This window comes from Bombina bombina, chromosome 7 (genome assembly GCF_027579735.1).
Source record: "Bombina bombina isolate aBomBom1 chromosome 7, aBomBom1.pri, whole genome shotgun sequence".
NCBI classification, from domain to species: Eukaryota; Metazoa; Chordata; class Amphibia; order Anura; family Bombinatoridae; genus Bombina; species Bombina bombina.
Window position 1 is genome coordinate 33,201,073 of NC_069505.1, and position 22,500 is coordinate 33,223,572.

General features: G+C 41.4%; 3 non-coding genes and 1 pseudogene across 3 annotated transcripts; 3 read left to right on the top strand and 1 right to left on the bottom strand.

Moving 5' to 3' along the window:
- LOC128636198 (transmembrane protein 245-like) overlaps positions 1–22,500 on the top strand; it is a 58,107-nt pseudogene that overhangs the window by 17,985 nt on the left and 17,622 nt on the right.
- On the top strand, positions 5,636–5,718 carry TRNAL-CAG (transfer RNA leucine (anticodon CAG)). The gene has a single exon. It is a non-coding gene; the product is annotated as a tRNA-Leu (tRNA).
- TRNAS-UGA (transfer RNA serine (anticodon UGA)) lies at positions 6,005–6,086 on the bottom strand. The gene has a single exon. It is a non-coding gene; the product is annotated as a tRNA-Ser (tRNA).
- On the top strand, positions 13,570–13,641 carry TRNAD-GUC (transfer RNA aspartic acid (anticodon GUC)). The gene has a single exon. It is a non-coding gene; the product is annotated as a tRNA-Asp (tRNA).

Below are 22,500 nucleotides of genomic sequence, written 5' to 3' on the forward strand. Positions count from 1 at the left end.
GGCAGCAGGGAGGGCACACACACAGGCAGGCAGCAGTGAGGGCACACTGGCAGGCAGCAGGGGAGGGCACACACAGGCAGGCAGCAGGGAGGGCACACACAGGCAGGCAGCAGGGGAGGGCACACATACAGGCAGGCAGCAGGGGAGGGCACACACAGGCAGGCAGCAGGGAAGGGCACACACAGGCAGGCAGCAGGGGAGGGCACACATACAGGCAGGGAGGGCACACGTACAGGCACAGGCAGGCAGCAGGGGAGGGCACACATACAGGCAGGCAGCAGGGGAGGGCACACATACAGGCAGGCAGCAGGGAGGGCACACGTACAGGCAGACAGCAGGAAGGGCACACACAGGCAGGCAGCAGGGAGGGCACACACACAGGCAGGCAGCAGGGAGGGTACACAGCAGGAAGGGCACACACAGGCAGGCAGCAGGGGAGGGCACACACACAGGCAGGCAGCAGGGAGGGCACACGTACAGGCAGACAGCAGGAAGGGCACACACACAGGCAGGCAGCAGTGAGGGCACACACACGCAGACACAGGCAGGCAGCAGGAAGGGCACACACACAGGCAGGCAGCAGGAAGGGCACACACACAGGCAGGCAGCAGTGAGGGCACACACATGCAGGCAGCAGGGAGGGCACACAGCAGGAAGGGCACACACAGGCAGGCAGCAGGGAGGGCACACATACAGGCAGGCAGCAGGGAGGGCACACACATGCAGGCAGCAGGGAGGGCACACACACAGGCAGGCAGCAGGGAGGGCACACACATGCAGGCAGCAGGGAGGGCACACACACAGGCAGGCAGCAGTGAGGGCACACTGGCAGACAGCAGGGGAGGGCACACACAGGCAGGCAGCAGGGAGGGCACACACACAGGCAGGCAGCAGGGAGGGCACACACAGGCAGGCAGCAGGGGAGGGCACACATACAGGCAGGCAGCAGGGGAGGGCACACACAGGCAGGCAGCAGGGAAGGGCACACACAGGCAGGCAGCGGGGGAGGGCACACATACAGGCAGGGAGGGCACACGTACAGGCACAGGCAGGCAGCAGGGGAGGGCACACACACAGGCAGGCAGCAGGGGAGGGCACACATACAGGCAGGCAGCAGGGGAGGGCACACACACAGGCAGCAGGGGAGGGCACACACACAGGCAGGCAGCAGGGGAGGGCACACATACAGGCAGGCAGCAGGGAGGGCACACACACAGGCAGGCAGCAGGGGAGGGCACACACACAGGCAGCAGGGGAGGGCACACATACAGGCAGCGGGGAGGGCACACACAGGCAGGCAGCAGGAGAGGCCACACACACAGGCAGCAGGAGAGGGCACACACAGGCAGCAGGAGAGGGCACACACAGGCAGGCAGCAGGGGAGGGCACACACAGGCAGCGGGGAGGGCACACACACAGGCAGCAGGAGAGGGCACACACAGGCAGCAGGAGAGGGCACACACAGGCAGCGGGGAGGGCACACACACAGGCAGGCAGCAGGGGAGGGCACACACAGGCAGCAGGGAGGGCACACATACAGGCAGGCAGCAGGGAGGGCACACACACAGGCAGGCAGGGCACACACAGGCAGGCAGCAGGGAGGGCACACACACAGGCAGGCAGCAGGGGAGGGCACACACAGGCAGCAGGGAGGGCACACATACAGGCAGGCAGCAGGGGAGGGCACACACAGGCAGCGGGGAGGGCACACACATGCAGCAGGGAGGGCACACATACAGGCAGGCAGCAGGGGAGGGCACACACACAGGCAGGCAGCAGGAGAGGGCACACACACAGGCAGCAGGAGAGGGCACACACAGGCAGCAGGAGAGGGCACACACAGGCAGGCAGCAGGGGAGGGCACACACACAGGCAGCAGGAGAGGGCACACACAGGCAGCGGGGAGGGCACACACACAGGCAGGCAGCAGGGGAGGGCACACACACAGGCAGCAGGAGAGGGCACACACAGGCAGCAGGAGAGGGCACACACAGGCAGCGGGGAGGGCACACACACAGGCAGGCAGCAGGGAGGGCACACACACAGGCAGGCAGCAGGGGAGGGCACACACACAGGCAGCAGGGGAGGGCACACATACAGGCAGCGGGGAGGGCACACACAGGCAGGCAGCAGGAGAGGGCACACACACAGGCAGCAGGAGAGGGCACACACAGGCAGCAGGAGAGGGCACACACAGGCAGGCAGCAGGGGAGGGCACACACACAGGCAGCAGGAGAGGGCACACACAGGCAGCGGGGAGGGCACACACACAGGCAGGCAGCAGGGGAGGGCACACACACAGGCAGCAGGAGAGGGCACACACAGGCAGCAGGAGAGGGCACACACAGGAAGCGGGGAGGGCACACACACAGGCAGGCAGCAGGGGAGGGCACACACAGGCAGCAGGGAGGGCACACATACAGGCAGGCAGCAGGGAGGGCACACACACAGGCAGGCAGGGCACACACAGGCAGGCAGCAGGGAGGGCACACACACAGGCAGGCAGCAGGGGAGGGCACACACAGGCAGCAGGGAGGGCACACATACAGGCAGGCAGCAGGGGAGGGCACACACAGGCAGCGGGGAGGGCACACACATGCAGCAGGGAGGGCACACATACAGGCAGGCAGCAGGGGAGGGCACACACACAGGCAGGCAGCAGGAGAGGGCACACACACAGGCAGGCAGCAGGGAGGGCATACATACAGGCAGGAAGCAGGGGAGGGCACACACACAGCACAGGCAGCAGGAGAGGACAAACACACATGCAGGCAGCAGGGAGGACAAACACAGAGGCAGGCAGCAGGGGAGGGCACATACACAGGAAGCCAGCAGGGGAGGGCACACACAGGCAGCAGGAGAGGGCACACATACAGGCAGGCAGCAGGGGAGGGCACACACAGGCAGCAGGAGAGGGCACACATACAGGCAGGCAGCAGAGGGGGCACACACGCAGGCAGCAGGGAGGACAAACACAGAGGCAGGCAGCTGAGGAGGGCACATACACAGGAAGCCAGCAGGGGAGGGCACACTCACAGGCAGCAGGAGAGGGCACACAGGCAGGCAGCACTGGCACTGTGATAAAACCTCACTCACTTTATTGCACTATGATAAAACCGCACCATGATAAAACCTCACTCACTTTATTGCACTGTGATAAAATCTCACTTACTTTATTGTACTGTGATAAAACCTCACTCACTTTATTGCACTGTGATAAAATCTCACTTACTTTATTGTACTGTGATAAAAACCTCACTCACTTTATTGCACTGTGATAAAATCTCACTTACTTTATTGTACTGTGATAAAACCTCACTCACTTTATTGCACTGTGATAAAATCTCACTTACTTTATTGTACTGTGATAAAATCTCACCTTATTGTACTGTGATAAAACCTCACTCACTTTATTGCACTGTGATAAAATCTCACTTACTTTATTGTACTGTGATAAAATCTCACTTACTTTATTGTACTGTGATAAAACCTCACTCACTTTATTGTACTGTGATAAAATCTCACTTACTTTATTGTACTGTGATACAATCTCACTTACTTTATTGTACTGTGATAAAACCTCACTTACTTTATTGTACTGTGATAAAATCTCACTTACTTTATTGTACTATGATAAAATCTCACCTTATTGCACTGTGATAAAATCTCACTTTATTGTACTGTGATAAATCCTCACTCACTTATTGCACTGTGATAAAATCTCACTTACTTTATTGTACTGTGATAAAATCTCACTTACTTTATTGTACTGTGATAAAATCTCACCTTATTGTACTGTGATAAAACTTCACTCACTTATTGCACTGTGATAAAATCTCACTTACTTTATTGAACTGTGATAAAATCTCACCTTATTGTACTGTGATAAAACCTCACTCACTTTATTGCACTGTGATAAAATCTCACCTTATTGTACTGTAATAAAATCTCACCGTATTGTACTGTGATAAAACCTCACTCACTTTATTGCACTGTGATAAAATCTCACTTACTTTATTGCACTGTGATAAAATCTCACTTACTTTATTGTACTGTGATAAAAACCTCACTCACTTTATTGCACTGTGATAAAATCTCACTTACTTTATTGTACTGTGATAAAACCTCACTCACTTTATTGCACTGTGATAAAATCTCACTTACTTTATTGTACTGTGATAAAATCTCACCTTATTGTACTGTGATAAAACCTCACTCACTTTATTGCACTGTGATAAAATCTCACTTACTTTATTGTACTGTGATAAAATCTCACTTACTTTATTGTACTGTGATAAAACCTCACTCACTTTATTGTACTGTGATAAAATCTCACTTACTTTATTGTACTGTGATAAAATCTCACTTACTTTATTGTACTGTGATAAAACCTCACTCACTTTATTGCACTGTGATAAAATCTCACTTACTTTATTGTACTGTGATAAAATCTCACTTACTTTATTGTACTATGATAAAATCTCACCTTATTGTACTGTGATAAAACCTCACTCACTTTATTGCACTGTGATAAAATCTCACTTTATTGTACTGTGATAAATCCTCACTCACTTATTGCACTGTGATAAAATCTCACTTAGTTTATTGTACTGTGATAAAATCTCACTTACTTTATTGTACTGTGATAAAATCTCACCTTATTGTACTGTGATAAAACTTCACTCACTTATTGCACTGTGATAAAATCTCACTTACTTTATTGAACTGTGATAAAATCTCACCTTATTGTACTGTGATAAAACCTCACTCACTTTATTGCACTGTGATAAAATCTCACCTTATTGTACTGTAATAAAATCTCACCGTATTGTACTGTGATAAAACCTCACTCACTTTATTGCACTGTGATAAAATCTCACTTACTTTATTGTACTGTGATAAAATCTCACTAACTTTATTGTACTGTGATAAAATCTCACTTTATTGTACTGTGATAAAATCTCACCTTATTGTACTGTGATAAAACCTCACTCACTTTATTGCACTGTGATTAAATCTCACTTTATGGTACTGTTATAAAACCTCACTCATCTTATTGCACTGTGATAAAACCTCACTCACTTTATTGCACTGTGATAAAATCTCACTTACTTTATTGTACTGTGATAAAATCTCACTAACTTTATTGTACTCTGATAAAATCTCACTTTATTGTACTGTGATAAAATCTCACCTTATTGTACTGTGATAAAACCTCACTCACTTTATTGCACTAAATCTCACTTTATGGTACTGTTATAAAACCTCACTCATCTTATTGCACTGTGATAAAACCTCACTCACTTTATTGCACTGTGATAAAATCTCACTTACTTTATTGTACTGTGATAAAATCTCACTAACTTTATTGTACTGTGATAAAATCTCACTTTATTGTACTGTGATAAAATCTCACCTTATTGTACTGTGATAAAACCTCACTCACTTTATTGCACTGTGATTAAATCTCACTTTATGGTACTGTTATAAAACCTCACTCATCTTATTGCACTGTGATAAAACCTCACTCACTTTATTGCACTCTGATAAACCTCACTCACTTTATTATACTGTGATAAAACCTCACTCACTTTCTTGCACTTTGATAAAAGCTTTATGTATGAAAAGGAACCAGGTCAGGATGGCCGAGCGGTCTAAGGCGCTGCGTTCAGGTCGCAGTCTCCTCTGGAGGCGTGGGTTCGAATCCCACTTCTGACACAAAATATTTTTCTTTGGTCAGTCAAGTATATTGTAGTAATATGGAAGGAGAGTCTTACCTACCTGTTTTACTTACTTAATCTGCTCCTAACACAACACACACAGGTATAATAGTTATACAGGAAGCACTATATATAATGAATATACAAGAGCACTATAAACCTATATGTTCTGTTTACAGTCTGCAGTGTTATTTCCAGTATCATTTTACAAACAAATTAGTGCAATTAGATACAATGTAACAACCATGCGCTATAAGAATTAGATGGGCTATAAAAAAAATAACCGTAGTCGGCAGGATTCGAACCTGCGCGGGGAAACCCCAATGGATTTCAAGTCCATCGCCTTAACCACTCGGCCACGACTACTTACATACTTGCAAGTTGCCACTCTACCTTATCATCTGTGTGTTTTCAAGTCATATCTGTTAGAGAAATTGTATATATTTATATTACTTATATAGGTACTTATGTATTGCCTCTTATATTATGCAGAAGTATTGTTTTTATTTTGTATATGTAAATATGTTCTTGATAAATGTATTATTTTATCAGGTTCCAAGGTAAGTTTGAGGGACCACAAAGACACCCCAACGGGGGAAATTACTGAATGGTGTCACATCTAAGGAGGGTAGTACTTAGGAGTCATAAGGACCCCAGACGGGGTAATTATATTCTAATTTATGGGCATGGGCAACAGCACACCAGTGGGGTAATTATATATAACTTATGGGTCTGGGCAGCAGCACACCAGTGGGGTAATTATATATAACTTATGGGTCTGGGCAGCAGCACACCAGTGGGGTAATTATATAATAACTTATGGGTCTGGGCAGCAGCACACCAGTGGGGTAATTATATATAACTTATGGGTCTGGGCAGCAGCACACCAGTGGGGTAATTATATATAACTTATGGGTCTGGGCAGCAGCACACCAGTGGGGTAATTATATATAACTTATGGGTCTGGGCAGCAGCACACCAGTGGGGTAATTATATATAACTTATGGGTCTGGGCAGCAGCACACCAGTGGGGTAATTATATAATAACTTATGAGTCTGGGCAGCAGCACACCAGTGGGGTAATTATATATAACTTATGGGTCTGGGTAGCAGCACACCAGTGGGGTAATTATATAATAACTTATGGGTCTGGGCAGCAGCACACCAGTGGGGTAATTATATATTATAACTTATGGGTCTTGGCAGCAGCACACCAGTGGGGTAATTATATATAACTTATGGGTCTGGGCAGCAGCACACCAGTGGGGTAGTTATATAATAACTTATGGGTCTGGGCAGCAGCACACCAGTGGGGTAATTATATATAACTTATGGGTCTGGGCAGCAGCACACCAGTGAGGTAATTATATAATAACTTATGGGTCTGGGCAGCAGCACACCAGTGGGGTAATTATATAATAACTTATGGGTCTGGGCAGCAGCACACCAGTGGGGTAATTATATAATAACTTATGGGTCTGGGCAGCAGCACACCAGTGGGGTAATTATATATTATAACTTATGGGTCTTGGCAGCAGCACACCAGTGGGGTAATTATATAATAACTTATGGGTCTGGGCAGCAGCACACCAGTAGGGTAATTATATAATAACTTATGGGTCTGGGCAGCAGCACACCAGTGGGGTAATTATATATAACTTATGGGTCTGGGCAGCAGCACACCAGTGGGGTAATTATATATAACTTATATATAAATTATGGGTCTGGGCAGCAGCACTCCAGTGGGGTAATTATATAATAACTTATGGGTCTGGGCAGCAGCACACCAGTGGGGTAATTATATATAACTTATGGGTCTGGGCAGCAGCACACCAGTGGGGTAATTATATAATAACTTATGGGTCTGGGCAGCAGCACACCAGTGGGGTAATTATATATTATAACTTATGGGTCTGGGCAGCAGCACACCAGTGGGGTAATTATATAATAACTTATGGGTCTGGGCAGCAGCACACCAGTGGGGTAATTATATAATAACTTATGGGTCTGGGCAGCAGCACACCAGTGGGGTAATTATATAATAACTTATGGGTCTGGGCAGCAGCACACCAGTGGGGTAATTATATTCTAATTTATGGGTCTGGGCAGCAGCACGCCAGTGGGGTAATTATATTCTAATTTATGGGTCTGGGCAGCAGCACGCCAGTGGGGTAATTATATAATAACTTATGGGTCTGGGCAGCAGCACGCCAGTAGGGTAATCATATTATAACTTATGGGTCTGGGCAGCAGAACACCAGTGGGGTAATTATATAATAACTTATGGGTCTGGGCAGCAGCACACCAGTGGGGTAATTATATAATAACTTATGGGTCTGGGCAGCAGCACACCAATGGGGTAATTATATTCTAACTTATGGGTCTGGGCAACAGCACACCAGTGGGGTAATTATATAATAATTTATGGGTCTAGGCAGCAGCACACCAGTGGGGTAATTATATAATAACTTATGGGTCTGGGCAGCAGCACACCAGTGGGGTAATTATATATTATAAATTATGGGTCTGGGCAGCAGCACACCAGTGGGGTAATTATATAATAACTTATGGGTCTGGGCAGCAGCACACCAGTGGGGTAATTATATAATAACTTATGGGTCTGGGCAGCAGCACACCAGTGGGGTAATTATATAATAACTTATGGGTCTGGGCAGCAGCACACCAGTGGGGTAATTATATAATAACTTATGGGTCTGGGCAGCAGCACGCCAGTGGGGTAATTATATTCTAATTTATGGGTCTGGGCAGCAGCACGCCAGTGGGGTAATTATATAATAACTTATGGGTCTGGGCAGCAGCACGCCAGTAGGGTAATCATATTATAACTTATGGGTCTGGGCAGCAGAACACCAGTGGGGTAATTATATAATAACTTATGGGTCTGGGCAGCAGCACACCAGTGGGGTAATCATATAATAACTTATGGGTCTGGGCAGCAGCACACCAGTGGGGTAATTATATTCTAACATGGGTCTGGGCAGCAGCACACCAGTGGGGTAATTATATAATAATTTATGGGTCTAGGCAGCAGCACACCAGTGGGGTAATTATATAATAACTTATGGGTCTGGGCAGCAGCACACCAGTGAGGTAATTATATAATAACTTATGGGTCTGGGCAGCAGCACACCAGTGGGGTAGTTATATAATAACTTATGGGTCTGGGCAGCAGCACACCAGTGGGGTAATTATATAATAACTTATGGGTCTGGGCAGCAGCACACCAGTGGGGTAATTATATATTATAACTTATGGGTCTGTGCAGCAGCATACCAGTGGGGTAATTATATAATAACTTATGGGTCTGGGCAGCAGCACACCAGTGGGGTAATTATATAATAACTTATGGGTCTGGGCAGCAGCACACCAATGGGGTAATTATATTCTAACTTATGGGTCTGGGCAGCAGCACACCAGTGGGGTAATTATATAATAAATTATGGGTCTGGGCAGCAGCACACCAGTGGGGTAATTATATAATAACTTATGGGTCTGGGCAGCAGCACACCAGTGGGGTAGTTATATAATAACTTATGGGTCTGGGCAGCAGCACACCAGTGGGGTAGTTATATAATAACTTATGGGTCTGGGCAGCAGCACACCAGTGGGGTAATTATATAATAACTTATGGGTCTGGGCAGCAGCACACCAGTGGGGTAATTATATATTATAACTTATGGGTCTGTGCAGCAGCATACCAGTGGGGTAATTATATAATAACTTATGGGTCTGGGCAGCAGCACACCAGTGGGGTAATTATATAATAACTTATGGGTCTGGGCAGCAGCACACCAGTGGGGTAATTATATATTATAACTTATGGGTCTGGGCAGCAGCACACCAGTGGGGTAATTATATAATAACTTATGGGTCTGGGCAGCAGCACACCAGTGGGGTAATTATATAATAACTTATGGGTCTGTGCAACAGCACACCAGTGGGGTAATTATATAATAACTTATGAGTCTGGGCAGCAGCACACCAGTATGGTAATTATATAATAACTTATGGGTCTGGGCAGCAGCACACCAGTGGGGTAATTATATAATAACTTATGGGTCTGTGCAAAAGCACACCAGTGGGGTAATTATATAATAACTTATGGGTCTGGGCAGCAGCACACCAGTGGGGTAATTATATAATAACTTATGGGTCTGGGCAGCAGCACACCAGTGGGGTAATTATATAATAACTTATGGGTCTGGGCAGCAGCACACCAGTGGGGTAATTATATAATAACTTATGGGTCTGGGCAGCAGCACACCAGTGGGGTAATTATATAATAACTTATGAGTCTGGGCAGCAGCACACCAGTGGGGTAATTATATAATAACTTATGGGTCTGGGCAGCAGCACACCAGTGGGGTAATTATATAATAACTTATGGGTCTGGGCAGCAGCACACCAGTGGGGTAATTATATAATAACTTATGGGTCTGGGCAGCAGCACACCAGTATGGTAATTATATAATAACTTATGGGTCTGTGCAAAAGCACACCAGTGGGGTAATTATATAATAACTTATGGGTCTGGGCAGCAGCACACCAGTGGGGTAATTATATATAACTTATGGGTCTGGGCAGCAGCACACCAGTGGGGTAATTATATAATAACTTATGGGTCTGGGCAGCAGCACACCAGTGGGGTAATTATATATAACTTATATATAACTTATGGGTCTGGGCAGCAGCACACCAGTGGGGTAATTATATATAACTTATGGGTCTGGGCAGCAGCACACCAGTGGGGTAATTATATATAACTTATATATAACTTATGGGTCTGGGCAGCAGCACACCAGTGGGGTAATTATATAATAACTTATGGGTCTGGGCAGCAGCACGCCAGTAGGGTAATCATATTATAACTTATGGGTCTGGGCAGCAGAACACCAGTGGGGTAATTATATAATAACTTATGGGTCTGGGCAGCAGCACACCAGTGGGGTAATTATATAATAACTTATGGGTCTGGGCAGCAGCACACCAATGGGGTAATTATATTCTAACTTATGGGTCTGGGCAACAGCACACCAGTGGGGTAATTATATAATAATTTATGGGTCTAGGCAGCAGCACACCAGTGGGGTAATTATATAATAACTTATGGGTCTGGGCAGCAGCACACCAGTGGGGTAATTATATATTATAACTTATGGGTCTGGGCAGCAGCACACCAGTGGGGTAATTATATAATAACTTATGGGTCTGGGCAGCAGCACACCAGTGGGGTAATTATATAATAACTTATGGGTCTGGGCAGCAGCACACCAGTGGGGTAATTATATAATAACTTATGGGTCTGGGCAGCAGCACACCAGTGGGGTAATTATATAATAACTTATGGGTCTGGGCAGCAGCACGCCAGTGGGGTAATTATATTCTAATTTATGGGTCTGGGCAGCAGCACGCCAGTGGGGTAATTATATAATAACTTATGGGTCTGGGCAGCAGCACGCCAGTAGGGTAATCATATTATAACTTATGGGTCTGGGCAGCAGAACACCAGTGGGGTAATTATATAATAACTTATGGGTCTGGGCAGCAGCACACCAGTGGGGTAATCATATAATAACTTATGGGTCTGGGCAGCAGCACACCAGTGGGGTAATTATATTCTAACATGGGTCTGGGCAGCAGCACACCAGTGGGGTAATTATATAATAATTTATGGGTCTAGGCAGCAGCACACCAGTGGGGTAATTATATAATAACTTATGGGTCTGGGCAGCAGCACACCAGTGAGGTAATTATATAATAACTTATGGGTCTGGGCAGCAGCACACCAGTGGGGTAGTTATATAATAACTTATGGGTCTGGGCAGCAGCACACCAGTGGGGTAATTATATAATAACTTATGGGTCTGGGCAGCAGCACACCAGTGGGGTAATTATATATTATAACTTATGGGTCTGTGCAGCAGCATACCAGTGGGGTAATTATATAATAACTTATGGGTCTGGGCAGCAGCACACCAGTGGGGTAATTATATAATAACTTATGGGTCTGGGCAGCAGCACACCAATGGGGTAATTATATTCTAACTTATGGGTCTGGGCAGCAGCACACCAGTGGGGTAATTATATAATAATTTATGGGTCTAGGCAGCAGCACACCAGTGGGGTAATTATATAATAACTTATGGGTCTGGGCAGCAGCACACCAGTGGGGTAGTTATATAATAACTTATGGGTCTGGGCAGCAGCACACCAGTGGGGTAGTTATATAATAACTTATGGGTCTGGGCAGCAGCACACCAGTGGGGTAATTATATAATAACTTATGGGTCTGGGCAGCAGCACACCAGTGGGGTAATTATATATTATAACTTATGGGTCTGTGCAGCAGCATACCAGTGGGGTAATTATATAATAACTTATGGGTCTGGGCAGCAGCACACCAGTGGGGTAATTATATAATAACTTATGGGTCTGGGCAGCAGCACACCAGTGGGGTAATTATATATTATAACTTATGGGTCTGGGCAGCAGCACACCAGTGGGGTAATTATATAATAACTTATGGGTCTGGGCAGCAGCACACCAGTGGGGTAATTATATAATAACTTATGGGTCTGTGCAACAGCACACCAGTGGGGTAATTATATAATAACTTATGGGTCTGGGCAGCAGCACACCAGTGGGGTAATTATATAATAACTTATGGGTCTGGGCAGCAGCACACCAGTGGGGTAATTATATAATAACTTATGGGTCTGGGCAGCAGCACACCAGTGGGGTAATTATATAATAACTTATGGGTCTGTGCAACAGCACACCAGTGGGGTAATTATATAATAACTTATGAGTCTGGGCAGCAGCACACCAGTGGGGTAATTATATAATAACTTATGGGTCTGGGCAGCAGCACACCAGTGGGGTAATTATATAATAACTTATGGGTCTGGGCAGCAGCACACCAGTGGGGTAATTATATAATAACTTATGGGTCTGGGCAGCAGCACACCAGTATGGTAATTATATAATAACTTATGGGTCTGTGCAAAAGCACACCAGTGGGGTAATTATATAATTACTTATGGGTCTGGGCAGCAGCACACCAGTGGGGTAATTATATATAACTTATGGGTCTGGGCAGCAGCACACCAGTGGGGTAATTATATAATAACTTATGGGTCTGGGCAGCAGCACACCAGTGGGGTAATTATATATAACTTATATATAACTTATGGGTCTGGGCAGCAGCACACCAGTGGGGTAATTATATATAACTTATGGGCCTGGGCAGCAGCACACCAGTGGGGTAATTATATATAACTTATATATAACTTATGGGTCTGGGCAGCAGCACACCAGTGGGGTAATTATATATAACTTATGGGTCTGGGCAGCAGCACACCAGTGGGGTAATTATATAATAACTTATGGGTCTGGGCAGCAGCACACCAGTGGGGTAATTATATAATAACTTATGGGTCTGGGCAGCAGCACACCAGTGGGGTAATTATATAATAACTTATGGGTCTGGGCAGCAGCACACCAGTGGGGTAATTATATAATAACTTATGGGTCTGTGCAACAGCACGCCAGTGGGGTAATTATATAATAACTTATGGGTCTGGGCAGCAGCACACCAGTGGGGTAATTATATAATAACTTATGGGTCTGGGCAGCAGCACACCAGTGGGGTAATTATATAATAACTTATGGGTCTGGGCAGCAGCACACCAGTGGGGTAATTACATAATATTAATTAAATTCCTTGTGCTGTAACAATAAATTGCGCATGTGCGAGCTAGATCACTATTAATACCAATCTGTATATAATTAGATAAATCAGTATTTATAAACATTGTATTTCAGCTAATCCTCGTTAGTATAGTGGTGAGTATCCCCGCCTGTCACGCGGGAGACCGGGGTTCGATTCCCCGACGGGGAGGCAAGTTTTTTGGTTTCTTATTTTTGTAGATGCATTTTTTTTTTCTTTTTATTGGATTTACTACCGATTGTTTTTGCATATGAGAAATAAGTAGTTTTTCTATTATTATTCTTATGATTCTACTCAGTATTATTTATTTTATGTGTTTATTTCAATTATCTTTGAGATAACATTATATAACCTAACCAGAGGCATATTTTGGTCTTAGGCAAACAAAGCACTTGCCTAGGGAGAAGGGGCAGTATTTATATTTGTAAAAAGCTTATAATTATTTTAGGAGTATTATTCAGGTGTATAATGTGACATTTTGCCCAAAGAGCTTACATTCTAGGGGGTGTAATAAGGGTGCCCATTTGCTTACAGTTATCTCGCAACCTTCCTTTTATTTAGATAGCTATTGCCTTTAGTTCTGTTGTCTTTCAGCACTTAGTATTGTGTTTGTGGAAGTATTGTATCAAAATATATGTGTTTGTTTTTTATATTTTAGATATAATTATGTCTGTGTATAACTCTATGTGTGTATAACTGTGTACGTATGTGTGTGAATAACTCTGTGTGTGTATGTATGTGTGTGTATAACTCTCTGTGTGTATGTCTGTGTATAACTCTGTGGGCGCCATGTACTAAGGCGTCAATTTTTTCGTAAAGAACGTATCGAATTAACCCGCCGGCATTCGCACCATGCGGATGAAACTTCGTTACATGAATGTACTTAAAACCAAGCCGTAAAATTTCGCGTCTATTGTGTGTCGAAGACAATCGGATTATTGATAACTTTGAAGCTTCGTTCGGCGCGAAAGAGCAAAGTTAAGAAGCAGTATGCGACCTGATTGGTTTAGTTCTTTACCCACGTGACGATCTAGGTGTCATAATCGTCAGACAAGCGGCAACGTCTGGCTGCTGGCATGTATAAGAATGTGCATTTTTCCCAGAAATCTTAGAATATTGTTTATTTACTTTTCGGTATTCACTTTGACAAGATGGCTTGCTCCGGAGATTCTGCTACTTCTAAGAAGACTCGCAACCCTAACTTCTCGCATCAACAGAATGTTGTACTTGTTTATCTAGTACTCGAATATTATGACAATATTTATGGTAGTCGAGTCAAGCAAACCCCCGGCGCTTGTAAGAAGATTATTTGGGAGAAAATTAGTGACGCAGTGAGTGCTCAAGGACCCACTAAAAAAGATATTGAGTCCTGCAAAAAAAGGTTCAACGATATCAAGCGTCAAACTAAATCCAAAATTGCCAAAGAAAAGCAATATGCCCGAAGTACTGGAGGCGGACAACCTTATGTCGCAGATTTGACAGACTTTGAAAGAAAAGTATTACAGAGGCTTGGCACAGAGGTCATTGAGGGCATAACCGATGACTGAAATAGCGATATTCGTGGTAATTATAACTTAATCTCAAAATTAATATTTATATTGTTTACTTGTCTGCTCCAAAATTGTGTCTCTTACGTTCATGTTTTAAAAAATTGGATTCTGTTAACGGAATCTTCATTGTACAATTTCTGGTTTACCGTTCCTTTAAAATAGATTTATGAATTACATTACTTCTTTCTGTATCTATTTTTTTAAAGTTCCAGTGAACCAAAAATAAAGCATTCATGATGGAGCGTGCAAAACATTTTCAATTTTCTAATATACTCCATTTTTTTTTCTATTGCTTAATGTATTTTAAAAAATAAGGCCCACATGGAACATGGAAATCACTTTTTTTGAAGTAAAATGAAACCCAAATGTTTGATTTTGAAAGGGTATGCAATTTTAACCAGCTGTATTTTTTATTTTCATTATCTAATTTGCTTTATTTTCTATATATTCTTTGTTGAATAACATATATTGATATTAATATGCTCGGTAGCTGCTATTTCTTCAACAAAGGAGAACTAACGAATGAAGCAAATTAGATAATAGTAGTAAATTATAATATTTTTTTATTGTATTCTCTATTGGAATAATTTGAGAAAGATGTGTTTAGTGACGTTTTAATTTGTGTATATTAAATCAAGATACAAATCCAAGTTAGAAAATTTTATAATAGGAGTACATTTAACTTTTAATTAGCATTGCAAAAATTGCACCTAAAGTTTTAATTTTATTGATTGTATTAATTTAAATTTGTATTTACTAACTCCTAGGTGGTTCAGTTAGAGCGTCAACCTCTGCATCTGTCCATACCCCATCTACCTCTTCATCAGAGAGACCACGTCCTTCAACATCTCAGCATTTGAACGTAAGACAACAACAACAACAACATGGGCAATATTTACGGTCAACTACCAATACCAGAAACAGCCTATCGTCTGCAGATACTATTCCAGATGTAAGGAGCAGTACACCAGATACAGCTGTTGGTATGTATCTTTAAACCACTTGTATATACACCTTCAAAATATTTTGTTATAAATTAGATATTAATGTTTAATTTTAATTTTTACAGCAGATGTTGGACGTCTCTTCAGAGCCATGGTGACCGAATCTGCACCACTTTTCGATGGTAAGTTACTTTTGTAAAGTAAATATAGGATGACAAGACAAATAATTTTGGTACAAACTGTAAAATGTTAAACTTTGATAGTTATTCAAACTGTAATACTGTGAGATTGATGTATTTTATATGCAAACAGTTTTACCATGTGAAATCACAATTATTGATTAGTAAGGCATTTAATCTTATTGTTAGATTCCAACATGACAGTATAACATGACAGTATCAATTTCTCTTGTATAGTAACCTCTCTAACCATTAATGTTGGAATAAATTTCGATCTGCACCTTTTTTTTAGAAATTAAGGCTAAATTTTTTTTTATTTTTTTTTTAGATATCGCTGAGGAGGATGATTCATCAAGAGAGGTGATTCTGAATCTTGTTCCAGTTCCAGCACCAGAGGTTAGATCTCCAGAAAGTGGAAGCCTGACTCCTGACCTAACACAGATTGCACAAGATCAGGATTTGGATATACATGAGCCTGTTATAAACCCCCGTAGTGATGAGGAAAATACAAATTCACCACCTGATCATGGAGTACAAGCACAGGGAATTGAACTATTGGAACAACCACAAGCTATTGTCCAAGAGCAGGCACCTTTGGAAGATGCAGGTCTGAACGAAATGTTAAATCTTGCCAGAGGATATAGAGCAGACAGTAGACAGGTTCAGGAAATTTTGTCTGGACATTTAGAAAGATTCGACACTTATAACCAGCAACGGTTGGAACTGGACCGTGAAATCTTTAACTGGCAAAGAGAAATGGACAGGGAAAGGAACCTACATATAAACAGGGCCTTGACAATAGCTGAAAACAACATGCGAATGGCTCAAAATACTATGCAAACTTTGTTAGAATTGATTAGAGATAGACATCAGAGCCAAGAGTCGCCAGATCCAAAAAGACCACGGTTACATTAGTGCATTGTTATGGACAATTTTAAAGTTATTATTTTTGTTGTTGATCAAGAATATATTGTTATTGTTATTTGTACATAGTTTTATTAAAGTTTATCCTGTTTTTATTTCATTTTCTTATTCTTTTTGAAATGTAGTTTAAATCAGTTAAAGGTTTAAAATGTATTGTACACATAGACAAATCTAAGTGAAACAATTATACATTTTATTACATCCAAAATATTAACAAATATGAATAAAAAAGACATCACGGCCAATACAGTACTTTTTGGGGTTTTGAATAAACTTTTTAACATACCAAAATATGACAATTTTAGTGGCATCAAAGTAACAAAAAAAATTCAATTTTTTTTAAAATTTAAAATGCAATCATTGATTATCTGTTTTCCACTACATAAGTATTGTAGAGATTCTGTACCTCTGTATTTAAATTATTTATAGTATCCATTATTTGTTTAATATCTTCACAGACAGAGGATTGAGCTTGTGATACAACTGGTACCCTGGAATCTAGAGAAGGGACAAAAATTTGAAAATAAATTAAGGATTATGAGAACATTTTTATAATAAAAACAGATTGTTAATAAGCAGGTAACAAAATTGTATTACCATTTATGTTAGAGGCGGTATTTTCCATAGATGTACTTGTCTGTGTAGATTTAGAAACCATAGATATGTCCCAGTCATTATCAATATTAGAAATATTGGTTGAGTTTTTCTCACTACTTGCATCTGAAAAATATATTTATAAATTGAGGTATATATTTTGGTATTGATTTGACTATAAGCTATAATAATATAGTTAATCTAAAAATAAATAAACAATTACCTAGTTGAATTGAGGGTGAAGTTAATGACATCCTTTCAGGAGCATTATTTGCTTTATTGTCACTATCTATGAAAGATTAATAAGGAATTCTATATAAAAAATTGTAAGTATAAAAATGCTAATGGTACAAAATATAAGAAAAATACCTTCTGTAGAAGATATTTGTATTATTCTTGTGAACCTTGTTTTCTTCTTTTTCATCACTCTTTTATTGGTTTCTGTAAATAACACAACAAGCTAATCATGATTAAATTTAACAGTTGTATAACTATAGATATGTAAACCATGGTTCTATTGTACCTTGAGGTGTATGAACGACAGTTAGGCGCCTGACACCTCCTTTCTGTGGGGACAATTGTCTGTCAAGCAAAGACAGTGGCAAGGGTGGGGATCTAGCCTCACTTCTAGGTGTCAAATTTAGAATAGGCCTTACATAACGTGGAGGAGGAGCACCACAAATATTTTCTTTCTTCTTATCTGAAATTGAAAAGTTGTACATATGTTGGTTTAAAGTTTCTAAGTTTTAAAAAGTGTTATAAAATAAAGTTTTCAATTTTCGTGTGTTAGAATGTTTATAGTGTTTAAATTTGTTTTAAATTTGAACGGACATGAAAGTGATCAATATGGTACACCTAATTATTATTTCAGATCTCATATTGATGATGAACTTAGCATAGAAATTATAATTTGAAACAATAACAATTTTATAAACTTACATGTCCTTAAAAGGCTCCTAATAGATTGATAATATAGTGGTTCTCGACGTTTAACATCACTGTATCGTCTCAAACATTGACGCCTGGTCCTTTTAATTTTTGATACACAATACATTCTGCGTATCATTTCATAAATAGTTTTGTCCCTTTCATCTGTAATGACCCCCGGACACCCCCTAACCGTTTAGGAAAATATCTGTCCATTACATACACTAGAATTATCATTTCCCCAGATGTGAAAGGTGCAATTCTCTTCATCCTCCCTGGTCGCATAGCAACTTTCTAGATGGGTGTGTCAAATCTCAAAATGTTCTAAATATCGCATTATTCACTCTCTCTATGCAACATTATTGTATATGTGATAAAATGTTAGAATTCTTTGGATACAATAATTACAAACTTGTATTATTTATTGGCATTCTCAAGTAATGATAAATGTAAATGAAGATTTATGTATATATTGTATATATTTTTGTGTGTAATATAGTTATCAATAGTGTAGTGTATGTTTTTTTTTGTTATGTAGGACAGTCATATAATTATAGATCTTTATGATTATTTGGTTTAAATAGTTATTGTGCAATATGTTGGTTTTAAATAAAAATTAAAGTTTTATTAAAAAACAATCTCCAATGTGACCGTTTATTACAATTTATTTAATTATAAAAATGAAAACAAATAACAATCACACAAGTAAATGATGAAAAAAAAAACTTTTTATTCAGAAAATGAAAATTTATTTTTTTATTCAAACGACCAAAAAATAGAAGTCCTGTGAATACAATCTTTTAATGCAATAAATCCTTAAAATAGTTCTCTGCGACATAATTTTTGGCATTAATGGCCTGTCTTGTTGGTTCATCATTACAGATGACCTCAGGGAAGTTCTCAAATGAAATTTCTTCTTCATTATCAATTTCAATTCCTCTTCTTATCGCAATGTTATGAAGAATGAAGCATACAAGAATAATTTTTGCAACCTTCTCGGGAGCATACTGCATGACACCACCTGAATGGTCAAGACAACGAAAGCGCAAATGCTCTCTCGATGATTCCTCTGGTGGATCTGTGTGCCTCGTTGAATTTCACCTCACATCTTCTTCGAGGATTGTTATAGGGTGTGAATAACCATTCTCTACTGAAATAACCAGCGTCCCCTATGAAAAAAATAAAAAAGGATTAACATTTCAAAGATGATAAAGACGATAATTTCAATGAGAATTAACTATGTTTTTTAGTTAAATCTATCATCACAATGCATGACATAAACTACGTTTGACAATTATAATAATACTGTAACATAACATCACAAAAATATAATTACCTAACAGCCATCCTTCAGGCATCTCTCCCTCCTCAAACTTCCGATATAACCCAGACTGACGCAAGATATACGAATCATGGCAGGATCCAGGGAAGTTGGAACGGACACTGATTATTTTCATGTTATGGTCACACACCATCTGAACATTGAGGGAATGGTACTGTTTTCTGTTCCGGAAAACTTCCTCACGTTCTCGGGATGGTTTGACTGCAACATGGGTGCAATCGATGGCTCCAAGTACATTGGGCATTCCGGCCATTCTATAAAAATTGGACTTCACAGATTGCCACTCTTCAGGAGTCGATGGAAGGCACACGTACCTTGGAAAGACGACCATCAATGCATCAATGACTTTGGTTAGGTGCCTCGAAAAAGCAGACTGGCTGATGCCAATTATAACGCTAGACACAGCTTGGAATGAACCGGTGGCAAAAAAGTGTAAGGCTGCCAACAGTTTTAATAGTCCGGGTATGGCTTGTGAACGCGCTGTCATAGGTTCCAGGTATTCTGCTATTTCATTGTAAAGTTCCATAATAGCTTCTCTGTCCAAACGGAATCTCTGCATAATCTCCCGATCAGAAATGCTTTCCAAACCCATACGTGGAAGGAAAACTCTAGGGACTCGGATTCTTCTACCTCTCCTTCTTTGCAATCCATTGTTGTCAACCGGTGCCTGTATAGCCCTTCTTCCTCGTAATTGAATCAATCGGAAAAGAAACATGTGTAAAAGTGTCTCCATCTTCATTCAGTGATCCAAAAACCAATAATGATACAATAGTAGTCTAGTCCTTTTACTTAAGTACTTCTACCTGGCGTCCGGTTAATACCCCCTATAGTTTTCTATTGCATTCGCTACCTAAATGGTCACGAAGCAAATCACGCGAAGTTACAGTGAAAGTTGGAGCGGACGGATTAGTTGTAACATTCATAATTTCCGATTACAGCGAATTTACGTGCGATCGAACATGTAGTAAGTGGAAAAAGGCTTCGTAACGATCAGTTGCGTAAAATTACGATAGCTGATGAAAATAGTGGTTTTTCGACCCGATCGCAGATTGGTACATACGAGAAGCAGATCGTGAGCGAATTTTGACGCGGAAATACAGTCAGACGGTCACTTCGAAGCTTAGTACATGGCGCCCTGTGTGTGTATGTGTGTGTATAACTCTCTGTGTATAACTCTGTGTGTGTATAACTCTATGTGTGTATAACTGTGTATGTGTGTGTATAACTCTGTGTGTGTATGTATAACTCTGTGTGTGTTTAACTCTATGTGTATAACTCTGTGTGTGTATGTCTGTGTATAACTATGTGTGAGTATGTGTGTATAACTCTGTGTGTGTATATGTGTGTGTGTATGTGTGTGTATAACTCTGTGTGTGTATAACTGTGTGTGTGTATGTGTTTGTATAACTCTGTGTGTGTATGTGTGTGTATAACTCTGTGTGTGTATAACTGTGTGTATGTATGTGTGTGTATGTGTGTGTATAACTCTCTGTGTGTTTAACTCTATGTGTATAACTCTGTGTGTGTATGTCTGTGTATAACTATGTGTGTGCATATGTGTGTATAACTCTGTGTGTATAAATCTGTGTGTATAACTGTGTGTGTATAACTGTGTCTGTGCGTATAACTGTGTGTGTATAACTGTGTCTGTGCGTATAACTGTGTGTGTATAACTGTGTGTGTGTATGTGTGTATAACTCTGTGTGTGTATAACTCTGTGTATAACTCTGTGTGTATAACTGTGTGTGTATGTGTATAACTCTGTGTGTGTATGTGTGTGTATAACTGTGTGTGTATAATTGTGTGTGTATAACTCTGTGTGTGTATGTGTGTGTATAAAACTGTGTGTGTGTATAACTGTGTGCGTATACCTCTGTTTGTGTATGTGTGTGTATAACTCGGTGTGTGTATGTGTGTGTATAACTGTGTGTGTGTATGTGTGTGTATAACTGTGTGTGTATAACTCTGTGTGTGTATAACTGTGTGTGTGTATGTGTGTGTATAACTGTGTGTGTATAACTCTCTGTGTGTATGTCTGTGTATAACTCTGTGTGTGTATAACTGTGTGTGTATGTCTGTGTATAACTGTGTATAACTCTGTGTGTGTTTAACTCTATGTGTATAACTCTGTGTGCATAACTGTGTGTGTGTATGTGTGTGTATAACTATGTCTGTGTATAACTCTGTGTGTGTTTAACTCTATGTGTATAACTCTGTGTGTGTATGTCTGTGTATAACTCTGTGTGTGTTTAACTGTGTGTGTATAAATCTGTGTGTGTATAACTGTGTGTGTATGTGTGTGTATAGCTGTGTGTGTATAACTCTGTGTGTGTATGTGTGTGTATAACTGTGTGTATATTACTCTGTGTGTGTATGTGGTGTATAACTGTGTGTGTATGTGTGTGTATAACTCTGTGTGTGTATGTGGTGTATAACTGTGTGTGTATGTGTGTGTATAACTCTGTGTGTGTATGTCTGTGTATAACTCTGTGTGTGTATGTGTGTGTATAACTCTGTGTGTGTATAACTGTGTGTGTATAACTGTGTGTGTGTGTATAACTGTGTGTGTA